Source organism: Balaenoptera physalus (assembly GCF_965194825.1).
Source record: "Balaenoptera physalus genome assembly, chromosome: 8".
NCBI classification, from domain to species: Eukaryota; Metazoa; Chordata; class Mammalia; order Artiodactyla; family Balaenopteridae; genus Balaenoptera; species Balaenoptera physalus.
This window is the reverse complement of record NC_138887.1, coordinates 17,484,690-17,503,660: the sequence shown is the minus strand read 5'-3', so window position 1 is coordinate 17,503,660 and position 18,971 is coordinate 17,484,690. Positions and strand designations below refer to the sequence as shown.

Here is an 18,971-nt window from a genome sequence, read left to right as displayed (position 1 = left end):
TTTTTTTTAGGTTACCCAGATAATCATTTTAAAAAGTGTTAAAATGGACTTCATTAAAATGAAAAACTTCTGCCCATTAAAATATACTGCTAATAAAAAGAAGAAACAAGTCAGACCTGGAGAAAATATTTGCCACATGTGTATCTGACAAAGGACTTGTATCCAGGATATTTTAGCAATTCCTATAACTCAGTAATTAAAAACACAAACAGCCCAATTGAAAAGCTGGCCAAAAAGCCTGACTAGGCACTTCACAAAAGAAAAAATACAAACAGCCAATAAGCACATGAAAAAGTGTTCAATATCATTAGTCACCAGGGAAATGCAAATTAAAACCAAAATGAGATACCAACTAATGGCTAAAATTAAAAGAATACTGACAACTGCAGAGCAACTAGAACTCTCATTCATTTCTGCTGGGAGAACAAAATGATGTGACCACTTTGGAAATCGGTCTGGCAGGTTCTCATAAAGTGAAACATACACCTACCCAATGACAACACTGCTTCAAGGTTTTCATCCAAGAGAAGTGAAAATACATGCACACGAAAAGACTTAGCAGCTTCATTAATAATAGCCCCAAACTGGAAACAATCCAAATGTCCCTCCACTACAGAATGGATGAACGCATTGGGGTATATCCATACAATAAGATACGATTCGGTAACAGAAAAGGAGAAAACTACTGACTCACATGACAACATGGATGTACCTCAAAATCATGATGCTGAGTGAAACCCCCCCCCCCCCCCACACACACAAAGTACCTACTATATGACTCCATTTATACGAAGTTCTAGAATAGGCACAAGATATGGAGACAGGGATCTGAACATAGGGTGCTTCTAGAAAAGGGGGCCATTCTGGGAAGCTCACGAGGCGTCATTCTGGGGTGGTAGAGTTGTCCTGCATCTTGATAGTGGTGTGGGTTACAAAGCATATGCATTTGTCCAAATTCGTTTTCAAAGTGGGGTCTTCGATGTGGTACATTTATATCTGTACACTTGATTAATATAAATTATACCTCAATCAGGAAAATTCAATGAACAAAATTCCCCAGACGAATTTACTGCACAGTAAGGGTTGAGAGTCAATGCTACGGGGCCTCAGTTCATAAAATTTCTATCTTTTCTCTGCAGTTTGAGAACCTTCTTTCCTAACACCCGGAACCCTTGTCTGCCAGCATCTTGCATCCCAATTTCCCGTAACTCAGAACCCCAGAACATCAGGAGCTTCTCACCTAAGACGGTCCTCATTTCCAGCACGCCAACTACACGTCCCTGTTGGTCAAAATAAATCCAAAACACAGGGTCTTCTTGCTGAGCAAGGAATTGTCAGGAGGATAACTGAAAAGGTAACCGCTTGCTCTTCCTGTGGGCAACTGAAACTTGTAGCACAAGTCTGGGGAGGTGAGCCCTCTGGCCTTGTTCTCTTATCTGTATGCAAAGGTTTATGTTATGTTTTGGGAAAGCATCGTTTATCCACTTCATTGGATGAGCATCTTTTCACTCCTAGACTTACTGATTTTTATGTAGTTGAATGCATTCTTATTAAAGATAAGTTCTGTGTCTTTCTGCTTTGTTTTTTGAATAAAACATACTTTAGAAAATTACTATTTCCATTCTCAATTCTCTCCCACCAAGACCCAGGGATATCCAAGAGGATGTTTTTACCATGGTGTATCTATAGTTTCAGGCTACTTACTGCTCATCTCCTATGCCTTGCTATCATTTTCTTATCTCTGGGAGATGCTGAGATCTGATTTAGGTTCTTTCTTGAGCTTGTGTCAAACAGCTGTGAGCAATACAGAAGTAATGTATCACCTACTCAGCAGCCTTAACTACCCAGGACTTAGCTAATAACTAAACAGCAAGCCACAGAGAGATTCTGAAGACACAAAATTGGTGTCACAAAATCCATACACTTTACCCCAAAGTGAGTCTCCTGGATTCTCAGGCACAGTCAATTTACTCTTACCTGAGACACAGGTGTAACAATATTCACAGCCTGGTTAGAAGCACCACATTAGAAGCAGAACAGAGGTGGTTCTTACCATCAGGTATGTTGATGGCTGTAAAAAGTGACAGCTGACCGGACAGCAGAGACAATGCCTTCCACCTTCACCTTATCCTATTAAAATAAAAAAGATAGATTATTATAAGATATTGAGTATAATCTGAAAAAATACATATATATGTAACTGAATCACTTTGCTGTACATCTGAAACCAACACGATATTGTAAATCAACTATACTTCAACTAAAAAAATAAAAAGAAAAATCTAGGGACTTCCCTGGTGGTCCAGTGGTTAGGACTCCGTGCTCCCAATGCAGTGGGCCGGGGTTTGATCCCTGTTCAGGGAACTAGATCCCGCACGCAGCAACTAAAGATCCCGCACGCTGCAACTAGGACCCTGCGCAGCCAAAACAAATAAATAAATATTTTAAAAGAAAAATCTAGTGGCCCTTTGGTTTAGGAGCACACATGTAAAATAATTCTCAGTCTCTGGAGGCATGGCCATACGTGAGGTCAACACAAAACTGTCCTTGATGGTATGCCTTGAAGTCATTAAGAAACGGCTGAAAGTTCCCTGCACTTCTCTCCTTAAGGAGGCAGAGGAGTGCGTAAAATGGTTTAGAAAGGGTTCTATCAAATTGGGTGGGAATAAACGTTTTGACAACCCAAATGAACAAGTTTCAGTGTCCCAAACCTGGACTCTCCCTCCGCGCGGCTCCCTCCCTGGCAGCTCTGACATAGTCACGTTGACGCTGCCCAGGTGGTGATCGTAGAGGACCAGGTGTTCCCTGCTCCGCTCCATAATCAGCCCTGCCCCGCTACCGGGCATCGGATGCGGAAGTCCCCTCCTTGAAACTGCAGCCCTCAGGCAGGGCTCTGGGCCTCTAATGTGTGGTTCTCACTGTTTACGCAGTACCCACTGCCGTGCTTCCTCGCAGCCTCCGACAACTGCCCTACCGTCTCCTACTACCTCCAAACCCACAAGGCTGGTTATCTCTGGGTGTACTCTTCGCTCTACAGACACATCTGGGGTGCATCTATTAACCCCATTTATCTGAAATAAAAAGAGGAGATGCACAGAGAACTTCTACAGATGATACGATAAGGATGCTTGGAATTTGTTTTTAAATAATCCATCGGGGCGGGAGGGAAGGAAAGGCATAGATGACATAATATGTTTATTGACAACTGTTGGAACTGGACATCATGGAAGCAGGTCGTATCCTCTGCGTTCTCTTTATGTATATTAGAAGATGTCCATTAAAAAAGTTACAGAAGAAAGCACATGATGTTATACAACTGAATGTAAAGTTCTTACTCTCATTTTCACGTGATACCAGAGAGGAGCATACATTTACTTTACCATTAGCCTAACATCACTCATAATTGTTTCGTCAGTAACTTTATCCAAGAAACAAAATATCTGGGAGTTGTTTTTTTTTAAAAGAAGAATCTTACAAGTATGTCTGCCGCTTGCTGTCCAATATACTTCATGGTGCAGATTATTGAGAGCAACTTTAAAATGTCAACATTAAAGGAAACTCCATGGAGTCAGGGACAAAAGCCAAGGTGAGGTGCTACTTTACCTAGGTCCTGGCACCTGGGCCCACGCCTACAGTTCAGTTCTACAATCCAGATATCAGAGAGTCAAGAGGCCAAGATTGAACACACATGAATTCCAGGTATTTGGGGACTTGAATCTGCAGAAAATTGACTCCCTTTGTCAAGAAATTACTTCCCTTCTCCTCCAGTGGCTCAGCTTTTCTTCCCTTCCCTTCCATTTCCTTCTCTTTCCTCCTTAGTCCCTCCCTCTCTTCCTCCCTTCCTTCCTTCCTCTCTCCCTTCCTTCCTCCCTTCCTTCCTTCCTCCCTTCTTCCCTCCCTCCCATCCTTTCTTCCCCTCTTCCTTTCTTCCTTCCTTCCTTCCTGCCTCCCTCCTTCCCTCCCTCCATCCTTTCTTCCCCTCTTCCTTCCTTCCTTCCTCCCTCCCTCCCTTCCTTTCTTCCTTCCTTCCTTTTCTTCTTTTAAACCACTGCTACCACCACAAAAATCCATAGCATGTTCACGTCAGACCACATAGAGTTGTTGTAAAGGTTAAGATACAAATGTGGGAGAAAAGGGGAAATATTAAATTAATTAGAATAACTTTGATCATTATAATCATAACAATTTTAAAATTATGGACACTTTCAAACATATAAACATCTGTCTGACTAATATAATGAACCCCGTGTACTTATCACCCAGCTTTAATCCGTGTTCAAATGTGGCCAATCTCTTTTCATCTGTCCCCTCACCCCATTCACAACATCCTCCCCACCCCAGATTACTTTAAAACAAGTTCAAGGCAATATAAAGTTTTACTTAAGAGTATCTCTAAGAGATAAGGTCTATCTCTCTTTTTTTTAAAACATAATCACAATACCCTCATCACATCTAAAAAAAGACCCGATAATTTGTTAATATTATAAAATATTCAGGCAGTGCTTAAATTTCCCTGATTAGCTCATGATTTCTTTTTATTCTTGGTTTGCTCAAATCAGCACCCTAATAAGATCCACACATTGCATTCCATTGAAATGTCTCTTGCATTTTCTAATCTATAGGCTTCCTTGCCCTCTTTTTTCCCCCTAGCCATTTGTTTATTGAAGAAACTGGGCTATCTGTCTTATAGAATTTTCAACATTCTGGATTTTGCTGATTGTATCCTCATGGTATTGTTTAACATATTCCTTGATTACCTGTAATTTCTGTAAACTAAGAGTTATACCTTGGATATTAATAATATAGAAAAGTTCACTTCCAAGACTGACAATTTCTTTTTTATAATTTAATTTTTATTTTATATCAGAGTATAGTTGATTTGCAATGTTGTGTTAGTCTCAGGTGTAGGGCAAAGTGATACAGTTATGCATATACATATACCCATTCTTTTTCAGATTCTTTTCCCACATAGATTATTATGGAATATTGAGTAGAGTTCCCTGTGCTATACAGTAGATCCTTGTTGATTATCTGTTTTATATATAGTAGTATGATCAAGACTCATAATTTCTATGTATGACATCTCCCCACAGTGAGTAAGTACGTCCCAAAGTCTCCTGAGGTAATAGGTAAAAGAAGTCTACTGAGGTAATAGGTAAAAGAAGATAACTATTTTGCAATAATGTCAAGTCTAGTCTCTGTTGACTTTACCAGAAACATCTGGCCAGAAGTCAACATTAGCTCCATGATGATTATCAACTAGAACGTGTTGGGCCTCCTCTCTGTGCATGAGAACGAGCATGGACAGATGGAAGGAACATGAACTTGGGAAACTGACAGCCCCAGATTTGAATTCTGACTTTGCCTTTTATTAAGTCCATGCCTTGTCTAATTAACTTAATATTTTTTAGTCTCCGACTCCTTATATGTGAGAATAATGTCTATCTCACCAGGCTGCTAAGATGCACCTGCCATGTAGTATATATGTTCAATAATTGCTTGTTTCTTTTCCAATGTAGGTTAAAAAGGAGAATTTGTGTCAAAAATGACAAGTCTATAGAGTTTGTTTGGATCCAAATGCAAATATGGCATTCACCAGCTTCCTAGAAAATAGAGGAGGTTTTCAACTAAGCCTTAAGAAAGGACATGCAGGCAGGGGAAGGAACATGAGAACAGGAAATGTTGTTCTCCTTCCCTCCTACTTGTACTCAGAAAACGCAGGAAATTCTTCCCAAAGAAAGCATGACCTGTTTCAGCCTGGAAATTTTGCTATTCTCTAGACTGTGCTGGCTTGGGAACATATTTCTTTTACCAAAAAGATGAGTTCACAGTAAATGACTCAGAAACATATGGATGAAATTTCCCTTAAGCCACTCAGGGGATTAGAAATTAAGGGAAAGAGTGCTTGGCAAAATGCACTTGGGGTTTCGCCAAACCTAAACCAACTGAGAAATAGTCAAGACACAAGGCAGACCTCAAATGCTGCCAAGTTTACCCATCTTAGCGGGACAGGGATTTATAATTAGAGCTGCTCAGAAAAGCATTGCCTCACGGGTGGCAAAGGACAAAAAAGCCTTTGTCCTCAACGTCTCAACGTGGCTGCTATTTCCCAGATGGGCCCTTTACAACGTACACACCCTCTTAATCATCAGGATCCTCAAAGCCACCTCCTCCAGCCGCTCGGTTCCTCTTGGACACCAAGCCCCTGACACTCTCTCCAGGCCTCTTTTGTTTCCAGGCCAGGCTGGATGTTTCTCACAGTGAATTCCCAGATGAGGGAGAACAGCTCTGACGGGTGTTCTTGAATTACAGTGAAGAGCTGTCAGGGGAAAATATGAGAAAGCAGATTCTTTCTCTGACATACACATTTTTTGTCTTCTGTCTCTTACCTTTGTCACCTTTCCACGTTTCTCCACTTTCCATGGGTTTCTTTCTCTGTCAAATGAAGGGATTGAATCAGTTGTTTTCAAACTGTGCTGCCTGGGGCCTTTTGGAGGTTTGGCTGGGCCCCAGTGGAAGGGGGCGAAGAGACAGTGAACGATGCTCTCTTCAAAAAGGAGGAAGGGGCTCCACCTTAAGACTTCAGGTGAACCAGGGCCTCAGGCTCTGAGAATCATGAGACTGCATCCCCTCTGACTAGGCAGTGCCAGTGTCATAGGCTCTGCTTCCCGGTCTCCACTCACTTCACCGAACACCACTCTAGAGGTTTTTCTCCCCAGCGTTCATCAGAGTGTTCCTGTGTGCCAGGCACTGTGCTAAGCTCGGGGTATTTAGCAGTGAACAAAACAGACCAGGCCCCCATCCCAGTGGAGTTCACAGACTAGTTGGGGAGGCTGGCAAACAAACAAATGAAGATGTAAATCTAAGTCAAGATACATAACACGGTGAAACACAAGATCGTGGCGGCACAGCAGAGCTGGGGCATGAGAGGCCCTATAGATGCTTCCTATTCAAAGCATCTCCCCCCACCAGTGTGACCATTAGCTATGGAATAGCTAATTATTGTTGTCATTGAGGGTTTCCATTAAAAATATACCTCTTCTAAGAAATTAAGGAAACTGCCATTTACCATTGCAACAAAAAGAATAAAATACCTAGGAATAAACCTACCTAAGGAGACAAAAGACCTGTATGCAGAAAACTATAAGACACTGATGAAAGAAATTAAAGATGATACTAACAGATGGAGAGATATACCATGTTCTTGGACTGGAAGAATCAATATTGTGAAAATGACTATACTACCCAAAGCAACCTACAGATTCAATTCAATCCCTATCAAATTACCAATGGCATTTTTTACAGAACTAGAACAAAAATCTTAAAATTTGTATGGAGACACAAGAGACCCCAAATAGCCAAAGCGGTCTTGAGGGAAAAAAACGGAGCTGGAGGAATCAGGCTCCCGGACTTCAGACTGTACTACAAAGCTACAGTAATCAAGACAATATGGTACTGGCACAAAAACAGAAATATAGATCAATGGAACAGGATAGAAAGCCCAGAGATAAACCCACGCACCTATGGTCAACTAATCTATGACAAAGGAGGCAAGGATATACAATGGAGAAAAGACAGTCTCTTCAATAAGTGGTGCTGGGAAAACTGGACAGCTACATGTAAAAGAATGAAATTAGAATAGTCCCTAACACCATACACAAAAATAAACTCAAAATGGATTAGACACCTAAATGTAAGACCAGACATTATAAACTCTTAGAGGAAAACATAGGAAGAACACTCTTTGACATAAATCACAGCTAGATCTTTTTTGATCTACCTCCTAGAGTAATGGAAATAAAAACAAAAATAAACAAATGGGACCTAATGAAACTTAAAAGTTTTTGCACAGCAAAGGAAACTACAAACAAGATGAAAAGACAACCCTCAGAATGGGAGAAAATATTTGCAAACAAATCAACGGACAAAGGATTAATCTCCAAAATATATAAACAGCTCATGCAGCTCAATATTAAAAAAACAAACACCCCAATCCAAAAATGGGCAGAAGACCTAAATAGACATTTCTCCAAAGAAGACATACAGATGGCCAAGAAGCACATAAAAAGCTGCTTAACATCACTAATTATTAGAGAAATGCAAATCAAAACTAAAATGAGGTATCACCTCACAGCAGTCAGAATGGCCATCATCAGAAAATCTATAAACAACAAATGCTGGAGAGGGTGTGGAGAAAACAGAACCCTCTTGCACTGTTGGTGGGAATGTAAATTGATACAGCCACTATGGAGAACAGTATGGAGGTTCCTTAAAAAACTAAAAATAGAATTACCATATGAGCCAGCAATCCTCATATACCCAGAGAAAACCATAATTCAAAAAGACACATGCACCCCAGTGTTCATTGCAGCACTATTTACAGTAGCCATGACATGGAAGCAACCTAAATGCCCATTGACAGATGAATGGATAAAGAAGATGTGGTACATATATACAATGGAATATTACTCAGCCATAAAAAGGAATGAAATTGGGTCATTTGTAGAGACATGGATGGATCTAGAGACTGTCATACAGAGTGAAGTAAGTCAGAAAGAGAAAAACAAATATCGTATATTAATGCATATATTTGGAACCTAGAAAAATGGTATAGATGAACTGGTCTGCAGGGCAGAAATTGAGACACAGATGCAGAGAACAAACGTGTGGACACCAAGGGGGGAAAGTGGCAGGGGTGGTGGTGGTGGTATGATGAATTGGGAGATTGGGATTGACATATATACACTATTATGTATAAAATCAATAACTAATAGGAAACTGCTGTATAAAAAATAAATAAAATAAAATTCAAAAAAAAAAAAAAAGACAGTATGCTACTGGCACAAAAACAGAAATATAGATCAATGGAACAGAATAGAAAGCCAAGAGATAAACCCACGCACATATGGTCACCTTATCTTTGATAAAGGACGCAAGAATATACAATGGAGAAAAGACAGCCTCTTCAATAAGTGGTGCTGGGAAAACTGGACAGCTACATGTAAAAGAATGAAATGAGAACACTCCCTAACACTATACACAAAAATAAACTCAAAATGGATTAAAGACCTAAATGTAAGGATACACACTATAAAACTCTTAGAGGAAAACATAGGCAGAACACCCTATGACATAAATCACAGCAAGATGCTTTTTGACCCACCTCCTAGAGAAATGGAAATAAAAACAAAAATAAACAAATGAGACCTAATGAAAATTAAAGGCTTTTACACAGCAAAGGAAAACATAAACAAGACGAAAAGACAACCCTCAGTGGACTTCCCTGGTGGTGCAGTGGTTAAGAATCCGCCTGCCAGTCCGGGGGACACGGGTTCAAGCCTTGATCTGGGAAGACCCCACATGCCGTGGAGCAACTAAGCCCCTGTGCCACAACTACTAAGCCTACGCTCTAGAGCCCATGAGCCACAACTACTGAGCCTGCGTGCCACAACTACTGAAGCCCGTGCGCCTAGAGCCTGTGCTCTGCAACAAAGAGAAGCCACTGCAATGAGAAGGCTGCACACCACAACCAAGAACAGCCCCCTCTTGCCGCAAGAGAAAGCCCACACGCAGCAACGAAGACCCAATGCAGCCAAAAATAAATAAATAAAATAAATAAATTTATTAAAAAAAAAAAGACAACCCTCAGAATGGGAGAAAATATTTGCAAATGAAGCAACTGACAAAGGATTAATCTCCAAAACTTACAAGCAGCTCATGCAGCTCAATATCAAAAAAACAAACAACCCAATCCAAAAATGGGCAGAAGACCTAAATAGACATTTCTCCAAAGAAGATATACAGATTGCCAACAAACACATGAAAGGATGCTCAACATCACTAATTATTAGAGAAATGCAAATCAAAACTGGAATGAGGTATCATCTCACACTGGTCAGAATGGCCATCATCAAAAAATCTATGAACAATAAATGCTGGAGAGGGTGTGGTGAAAAGGGAACCCTCTTGCCCTGTTGGTGGGAATGTAAGTTGATGCAGCCACTATGGAGAACAGTATGGAGGTTCCTTAAAAAACTAAAAATAAAACTACCATATGACCCAGCAATCCCACTACTGGGCATATACCCTGAGAAAACCATAATTCAAAAAGAGTCATGTACCACAATGTTCATTGCAGCTCTATTTGCAATAGCCAGGACACGGAAGCAACCTAAGTGTCCATTCACAGATGAATGGATAAAGAAGATGTGGCACATATATACAATGGAATATTACTCAGCCATAAAAAGAAACAAAATTGAGTTATTTGTAGTGAGGTGGATGGACCTAGAGTCTGTCAAACAGAGTGAAGTAACTCAGAAAGAGAAAAACAAATACCGTATGCTAACACACATATATGGAATCTAAAAAAAAAGTTCTGAAGAACCTAGGGGCAGTACAGGAATAAAGATGCAAATGTAGAGCATGGACTTGAGGACACAGGGAGGGGGAAGGGTAAGCTGGGATGAAGTGAGAGAGTGGCATGGACATATATACACTAACAAATGTAAAATAGATAGCTAGTGGGAAGCAGCCGCATAGCACAGGGAGATCAGCTCCGTGCTTTGTGACCACCTAGAGGGGTGGGATAGGGAGGATGGGAGGGAGACGCAAGAGGGAGGAGATATGGGGATATATGTATACATATAGCTGATTCACTTTGTTATACAGCAGAAACTAACACACCATTATAAAGCAATTATACTCCAATAAAGATGTTATATATATATATACCTCTTCTACCTGACAGGGGAAGGTCAAGAAACAAGAACAGAAGTAGCTTATAGATTTAGCTACTGTTACTGCAGAAAGAAAGAGGACATCCTTGAGAAAGCAGACTAGTGGCTTTAGGTGGGTGAGGGTGGGAAGGTTTATAGCTTGGTGCACCTGGAAGGGTCTGAGAGATTCAGAAGCGAGGGGACTCAAAGTGCAAGGGAAGGCCAGACCAATGACTCTCTTCACGTATTTCACTATTCTATCTAGAACTCTCCTAATTTCTTTGCCCCATTCCTCACTGAGTTTAATATGCTATACATGGTAAATATTAACTCAATATTAATTTTAATTCTGTTGCTGTTCCTTTGCCTCTGCCTAGCTCTTACTCTGTACATTTTGTAAAGGGAAAAGGAATTTTTTAAAATTCTGGAGACATTTCCATGGTTCCTACTGTAGGTAAGGGAGCGATGCTCACCAGTACTAGGGTGTGGTGTACCTGACATTTTATCCGGGAGGGTGGGTGGAACTAGGCAGAGGGAGACTGGTTTATCGGCTTAAGGAGTTAAGACTCCCGTGGGGCACTAGATGGCAACATTTCTCCAAATCTAAACTCAGCAAAGATGAGGACCTGAAGGTCAACCCTCACAGCTGCCAGTCCCAACACACTCTATGAAACCTGAACTTGTGGATGAGAAGACGAAAGCCATATGCAGTGGGAGTTCATCTCTTAGGGTCTGTAGTCCACAGGAAGGGCTCAGTGGTGTTAGCTATTACTGCTACTACCACGACCACCACCATCACCACCATCACCACCACCACCACCACCACCACCACCACCTCCATCACCACCACCATCACCACCACCACCTCCATCACCACCATCACCACCTCCATCACCACCACCACCATCTCCATCACCGCCATCACCACCACCACCACCATCACCACCTCCATCACCACCACCACCACAACCATCACCGCCATCACCACCATCACCACCACCACCTCCATCACCACCATCACCACCACCACAACCATCACCGCCATCACCACCACCACCAGCACCATCACCACCATCACCACCACCACCATCACCACCACCACCATCACCACTATCACCACCACCTCCATCACCACCATCGCCACCACCAGCACCTCCATCACCGCCATCACCACCACCTCCACCACCATCACCACCACCTCCACCACCATCACCGCCATCACCACCACCACCACCATCACTACCATCACCACTACCACCATCACTACCATCACCACCACCACTACTAATTGAGTCACACATGTTATTTTTGTTGGTGCTGGAGATTAAAACTTTATTCAAACCAATTCTGGGAGGAGTGATCTAGTTAGAGATACCTATCTTTCCTTCTTCTTCTTCTTTTTTTTTTTTTTTTGCAAATATATGCTACAACCTGATTAGCAAACTGCTGCCTGCTGCCTGGTAAAGAAACTTAGGAGAATTGCTTTAATGAAGAATGATTTGTATTTGACATATCAATTTTTGGCTAGACAAATAGTTGCTTCTTATCTACTTAAGCAATATTTGAAAACAGCGTGTCCTTCCATGTGGACTGAAAGTGTCCTCCCAAGTTTTGTTTGCATTATCAATTTACTTAGCACACTCTGCTTAGCGACCACCTCCATCCCCGGGCCCTGTCACTTTAATTAGCAACAGGTCACTGTATTTCAGTATTTCTGTTGAGGCACACGAGCTGACCCATGAAGAGTCAAAACATATCACCTGGCATAGAAACTTCATTTGCTGAACTTCTCATACAGTTGGACTGGTCAGATGAACTATTTCTTAGGAACCAGAAGTTGAACCTAGGTGAGCTTATGTAAAAGACTGGGAATCCAGGTGTTCAAGAGGGTGAGAATGGCAAGGGGAGAGGGTGGCAAGGCAGAGTTACACGACCCAAAGTTGACAGCCCGTCACTTGTTTTAAACTATCCCTTTTGTGCCGTAAAGCCCCAGTGCCCCATAGCTGCCACCTGACAACTGTTGATTTTTTGCAAAGGTCCATTAATGTGTTTAATCAACACTTAAAGATTAACTTCTAACATATGCCCATGTGGTTCCAAGCTCTAGGTTTTCAGCAGTGAGCAAGTTATGGTGCTTACATACTGGAGGAGGAGAAAAACAAAAACAAATAAACACGTTGCTAAATATATTATAATTCAGGTTTGATAAGTGCCAATGAGAAGAATGAGGCAGGATTTGTAGTGACAGAGAGCATGTGTGAGAGAGTGTGTGTGTTTCCACTGGCTGATTGGGTTAGATTCATCAAGGAAGGCTGCTGGAAAGGGCTGACATTTAAACAGACAGACCTGAATGAAACAAGGAGTGAGTCATGTGAGAGGCCCTGAGCTAAAAGGAAATCACGTCTCCATTATTATCAACTGGCCTGAGTCAATTGGGTCAGGATGCACAGCTTAGGCCTTACTAGTTGATAACAGCTGTTAAAAGAAGACTGAGGTGTATAAGGGTAAACTATTTACCCTACAACTTAGCTCCCAGTTTGGAAAGGAAGCAAATCTTCTACCAAATTTGGTCATACATACAGAAATTTATTAAGCATTTAAAAAAATCTTTATTGGAGTATAACTGCTTTACAATGTTGTGTTAGTTTCTGCTGTATAACAAAGTGAATCAGCTATACGCATATATATATCCCCATATCCCCTCCCTCTTGCGTCTCCCTCCCACCCTCCCTATCCCACCCCTCTAGGTGGACACAAAGCACAGAGCTGATCTCCCCGTGCTATGCAGCTGCTTCCCACTAGCTGTCTATTTTACATTTGGTAGTGTATATATGTCAATACTACTAATATTAACAGGTTCAAGTAGTTTATACAAACCATTTCATAAGCTCAGGGGAGACCCAGCACTCTGTCCTTCTAGGATCTCTTACTGTTGCCTTGTGTGAGAGGGTCACTTGAGGCAGAGGCAGAAACTCACCAGAGGCAGGATTCTATTACACTGAGATTCAGCAGCAGGAGACCAGAGCTCCTCCTCGCCAAGGCTCAGAAGCTGGACCTCCCAGGATCAAGCCTCAGGGGCTGTCCCTAAGGGTACACATTTGTAGTGGTTAATTTTATGTGTCATCTTGGCTGGGCTATGGCGCCCAGCTGCTTGGTCAAACACCAATATGGATGTTCCTGCGAAGGTATTTTTTTGACGTGCTTAACACTTAAATTAGTAAACTTTGAGTAAAGCAGATTACCCTCTGTGGTGGGGGTGGGCCTCATCCAATCAGTTGAAGGCTGTAAGAGCAAAGACAGATCTGCATTGAGGAAGGAATTCTGACTCCGGACAACAACACAGAGATTCTGCCTGAGTGTCCAGCCCTCGGACTCATCAGTTAAGAGTTGCAACAATAACTCTTAGCTGAATTACCAGTCTGCCGGCATGTCCTCTGGACTTTGGACTTGTTACCCCCAGAATTATGAGCCAACTCCTTAAAATAAATCTCAATCTCTTTCTTTCTCTGTCTATATGATCTATCTATCTAGATAGATAGATTAGATAGATAGATAGGTAGATAGATAGATATATCTCCTTTTAATTCTGTTTCTCTGGAGAGCCCTGACTAATACAGATTTTGGTATTGGGAAGTGGGGTAACAAAGACCTAAAAATGTGGAAGTGACTTTGGAATTGGGTAAAGGTGGAGGCTGGACAAATTTGAAGTGCATGATACAAAAAGCCGAGATTGCCTTGAAGAGATTGTTGGTAGAAATAAGGACATTAAAGGAGATTCTGGTGAGAGCTCAGAAAGGAAAGAGAAGAGCTGTAGAGAAAGTTTCTATTGTCTTAGAAAATACATACGTTATCATGAACAGAACATTGCTAGAAATACGAATGTTAATGATGTTTCTGTTAAGGTCTCAGACAGAATTTTGGACACGGACACAGATAAGCATTGAGGGAAGACAGTGTGAAGAGACACAGGGAAAAGACAGCCTTCTACAAGCCAAGGAGAGGCCTGGAACAGATCTCTTCCTCACAGTCCTCAGAAGGAACCAACCCTGCCAACTTCTTGATTTTGGATTCCTAGCTTCCAGAACTGTGTGACAGTAAATATCTATCGTTGACACTGCCCAGACTGTGGTGCTTTGTTCTGGCAGCCGCAGCACGCTAATGCAGTGCTATCAGCCTCAGTGGTTTCCTCTTCCCTATTTGTCACCAGTCAGCTTTTCTGGAGCAGGTGCTGAGACAGAGTTTAGGGTGCAAAATATTTATTAGGCATCAAACCCTATAAAAGGAAGGGGAAGAATCCATCATCAAAAATGAATGCAGGGACTTCCCTGGCGGTCCAGGGGTTAGGACTCTGCAGTTCCACTGCAGGGGGCGTTTTGATCCTTGGTCAGGGAACTAAGATCTTACATGCTGCGCGGCACAGCCAAAAAAAAAAAAAAAAAAGAAATGAATGCAAATGACATGAAACCAGTTAACATAAATGGCCAGCTAGTTCTGCTTTAAAGAAAAGTTCAAAATAATTGAATATCAGAGTATAGATGACCTTTAAGCTTCACTGATACTTGTTACACTTGTTTTCTCTTACTAGTTTATCAAAAGTATGATGTAATTAGGTGTTTATTTCCAAATTGATGGAGCTTTATAAGCTATAAATCAAAAGGAATTATTAATGCTAATAAATATACTATGGATCTAATAAAATAATAGTTATTATTAATTATTTATTAATAATAACTGCTCTGTTTGAATCTGCTTCAGTTAGAAGAATTTAAGCTGAGTAAAACTTAAGATAAAATTTTTAAAAAGGTGGGGAAGGAATCGAGATTGGGCAGAGTGAAAAGTTGAACAATAATGCACATCCCAGGAGGCCTCAACCAACCCAATGTTGAGTCTGGACTGAATATTGCCCATCAGGGCCATCTTGCACTGGGTTAAAACAACTGGGGCTTTATCCCCACCTGGCACAGTCACTGGATCAGGGCTGCCCCAGGAAGGGTGGCCTTGGGCGAGGAGGCTCTCTCCAAGTGAAGGTATGGGTCTGCTGACCACACCGCTTGCAAACTGGCACCAAGCCCTCCCTGGGCCGCACATCTCTGTAGCTATGAGCCACACTGCTCACGGAACAGGGAAGAATGGCACGTGGCTAAGTATTTTAGTCAATCCACGCATCTTGAATGCCTTTAATTTCACCAACGGGCGTCCATTTCTAATGTTCATCTTACTTATTAACAACAAACTAATTTCAGCAATAAAAATCCATTTCTGACATTCACTATGCTAATGAACAAAGCCTGTGGTATTCGGTGAGATATGCATCATGGAAGCACTCGAGGTGGTGGCTACATCCTCTCGAGGAATGTAGCTTGTCTGATAAAATCCTAGATGACTATCCTGGAGTGGGATTTTCCATTAGAGCGACTGATGGTCCTTGGAGTAAAAGCTTAAAGCTTAAACAAACCAGCACACACATAATATGAGCAACCCTACCTTGCTGAAGTATTTCAAAATAAATCACAGACATCCCGACAACTCTCTTTTCAATATGCTTGTCTTTGGCGTCTTAGACATCTACTCCCTCTTCTTGTCCAATCACACTGTCTTAGAGACTATTTAGTCGCAAGGAACAGAAACTCCTCAAACTAGTTGAATTTAACGAGGGTTACTGTCAGGACACAAGGATTCGACACACAACCTCCAGACACTGAGGCTGGCAATGAAGACTCTCTGGATCCCTCGGAGTGGAGCTGGGTGCTGGGATCTCAAGCTCTTCCTGCCTCTCTCCTGGGGCCTCAGGCTCTCCTCTGCTTTTCTCTGTGTGTCAGCTCTTATCTCCAGCTTCTCTCTGCCTTTCCACTTACTCATTGGCACACTTCCTCTGTCTTGATTCGACATAACCACCGTCACTGGACCATGTCTCTTAGGTCAGTGTCTTGAGAGAGAAAAAACGAAAGAGAAAATATGACAGGCACAGCCCTGCCGATAGCCTAGCATCCCTTGAGTTGGTTGAACACCGTGGTCCAGTCCCCTGTGGCCAGGAGTGAGGTATGAGCAAGGCGAATGGTTTCCTCCTTCTAGGGGCCATGGGAGGACAAATTCCCCAAGAAGAGGATAGAGATGGGGAGGCTCTGACCAGCATCTCTGGCATGTCCACCCCAGTCCTACTTACACCTCTGTGTGTGTGTGTGTACATGCACAAACACACACAGGTACACACAGGCACACCACATGTAATTGATTAAGCCAATCCAAGAGTTACCGCCAAAGGCCATGTATTCAAATGACAATATTCAACTACACACTTATATGTGTCTTCCTCGATCTGGTTCATAAAGGAATGTCTTCTGGTTATCTTTCTCTGAAACCTCCTCTGCTACAAATGCCACCTTCCCGGCTGTAACCCAAGGGGGTCTGAATTGACTTTTCCTCAGTGACAGCCACTTCCACCTACTCTGGGTGATGCCATGGCTAGAATGGTGCAGTGTGTCCCTCACAGACACACATCGTCAAAGGCTATGAGTCCAATAGCTCATGACCAACCCTATTCTATAGTAGACTCTCCAAGGAAACTCTGGCTTTGGCCCCAGCTCTCACTGGACCTCAGGACAAGCTACCAACCCTGGGAACTGATTCACGAAAGCAGAGCTGTCCTCTAGCCTGGGGACATAGAAGCCTCAACTTGTTCTCTGTTTCCTTTCATGCTTGTTTGCATCATTTGGAATTTCCCAGGGACACCAATGTGTCAACTAATCTTATCAACCAGGCATCCTTAAGCAGGCAAAGCAATGATGCAAAGAGAGCCCTGGGTCCAGCTTGGCGGAACCACTCACTTCTGCCAAAGGCAGAGACAGGGCAGCCCCTGACCAGGCCCAGCGGGCTCCCTCATTCCCCATGCCCTTCCCCGCTTTGACTCATATCCCCTTACTGGGGCCAGAGCCTTTATCCCCATTCACAGGAAATGCAGAAAAAGTAGAGACATCTCAGGCAGAAAGGACCCTGCCAAAGCGAAGACCTCAGAAACACTTAAAGAGGAAAGGCTGCTGTTCCTTCCCAGACCCCCTTGCTAGGGAAGGAATAGGGAAGACCCGAGTAAAAACCTATATTTGCCTGGTCCGCCTTCCCCCTCCCCTCTCAAGTTCATATGGCTGGAGAACTCACTGGCTTCCAGGAATAATTAGGTAAGTGTTTGTTGGAATATTCTCTCCTGGAAGCCTGTTGGAGAAATTTCCAAAACTGAGGGCAACTGAATGAAAGCTTTCTTCTTTTCAGTTTTACCTGAGTCTAGCTGCCCTGGCAAGTGCCAAGGGGTCCAGACCTGTGTGGTGGGGCCCCTTGCCATGAAGCCCGGGAGAGGGTAGGGCCTCTGGGCCCTCAGGCAGCTGCCCCAGGTGTCTGTCTAGGTTGTGGGTGGTTCCATGTGCCAGCTTTGCCATAGAGCCTCTCACTGGGAAAGGGGCCCTACTGGTCTTGGATCAGCCATTGCCTTTAGGGGGCCTCTCACTGCAGAGACACTAGTCCTGGCTGACTCAGTCATCTGCCTTCACAACCCCCCTTCCCAGGCCTTTGCCGAGGGATCCACGAAGGGTTAGGGCTCTTCTTCTCTCCCCAGACAAAGCCCCCAAGTGTTCATTCATCCTGCCCTTTTTTCCCACGGGCAAGCTGGCTGGTTCACTGGCAGGTGCTGATGCCCATTAGGGAGATCCCTGAGCTGAAAACACTGAAGAGCCTGCCCCCCCTGAGAGCCAGCACCCAGATCCCAGAAACACTTTCCTTCCTGACAACAAAGCCTGCCGGCCCCGGTTCAGTTACTGACAGTGGGACTTCTTGCTACAGTAGCAAGAGCAAACAACAAACAAACGAAAGAACCAAACCAAACCAGATTTGTAGATTCTTCCTGTATATCCCTTCCACACAGTTACTTTTCTTTCCCACAACTACAGGGGTAGGAATAAGACAGATGAGGTGATGGAGGTGGGCACCATTCTATTTGAGGACACGTGCGCTGTTTGTGTATGTGGGTGTTCTCTATAGTCCAATAATAGGGGACAAACAGGCTACCAGGGCTGTGATCTGGAACCCAGACTCTGGAGCCCAGTTGCCTGGGTTTGGGTCCTGGCTCCATCACTTCCTGGATTTGTAACATTGGGTCAGTTACTGAACTTCTCTGTGCCTTGGTTTCCCCATGGAGTAAAATGGGGGATAATATTAGTACAGCTGTCCCCTGGTGGTGTTGTGGGTACTAAACAAGTTAATACATAG

General features: G+C 42.9%; 1 long non-coding RNA gene across 1 annotated transcript in view; it reads right to left on the bottom strand.

The window, feature by feature from the left end:
* Window positions 1–18,971, bottom strand: part of LOC309666310 — a 72,648-nt gene that overhangs the window by 31,612 nt on the left and 22,065 nt on the right. Inside the window, exon 2 of the long non-coding RNA XR_014267038.1 lies at window positions 2,054–2,130. This is a non-coding gene — a long non-coding RNA (uncharacterized lncRNA). The remainder of the gene's footprint in view (window positions 1–2,053; window positions 2,131–18,971) is intronic.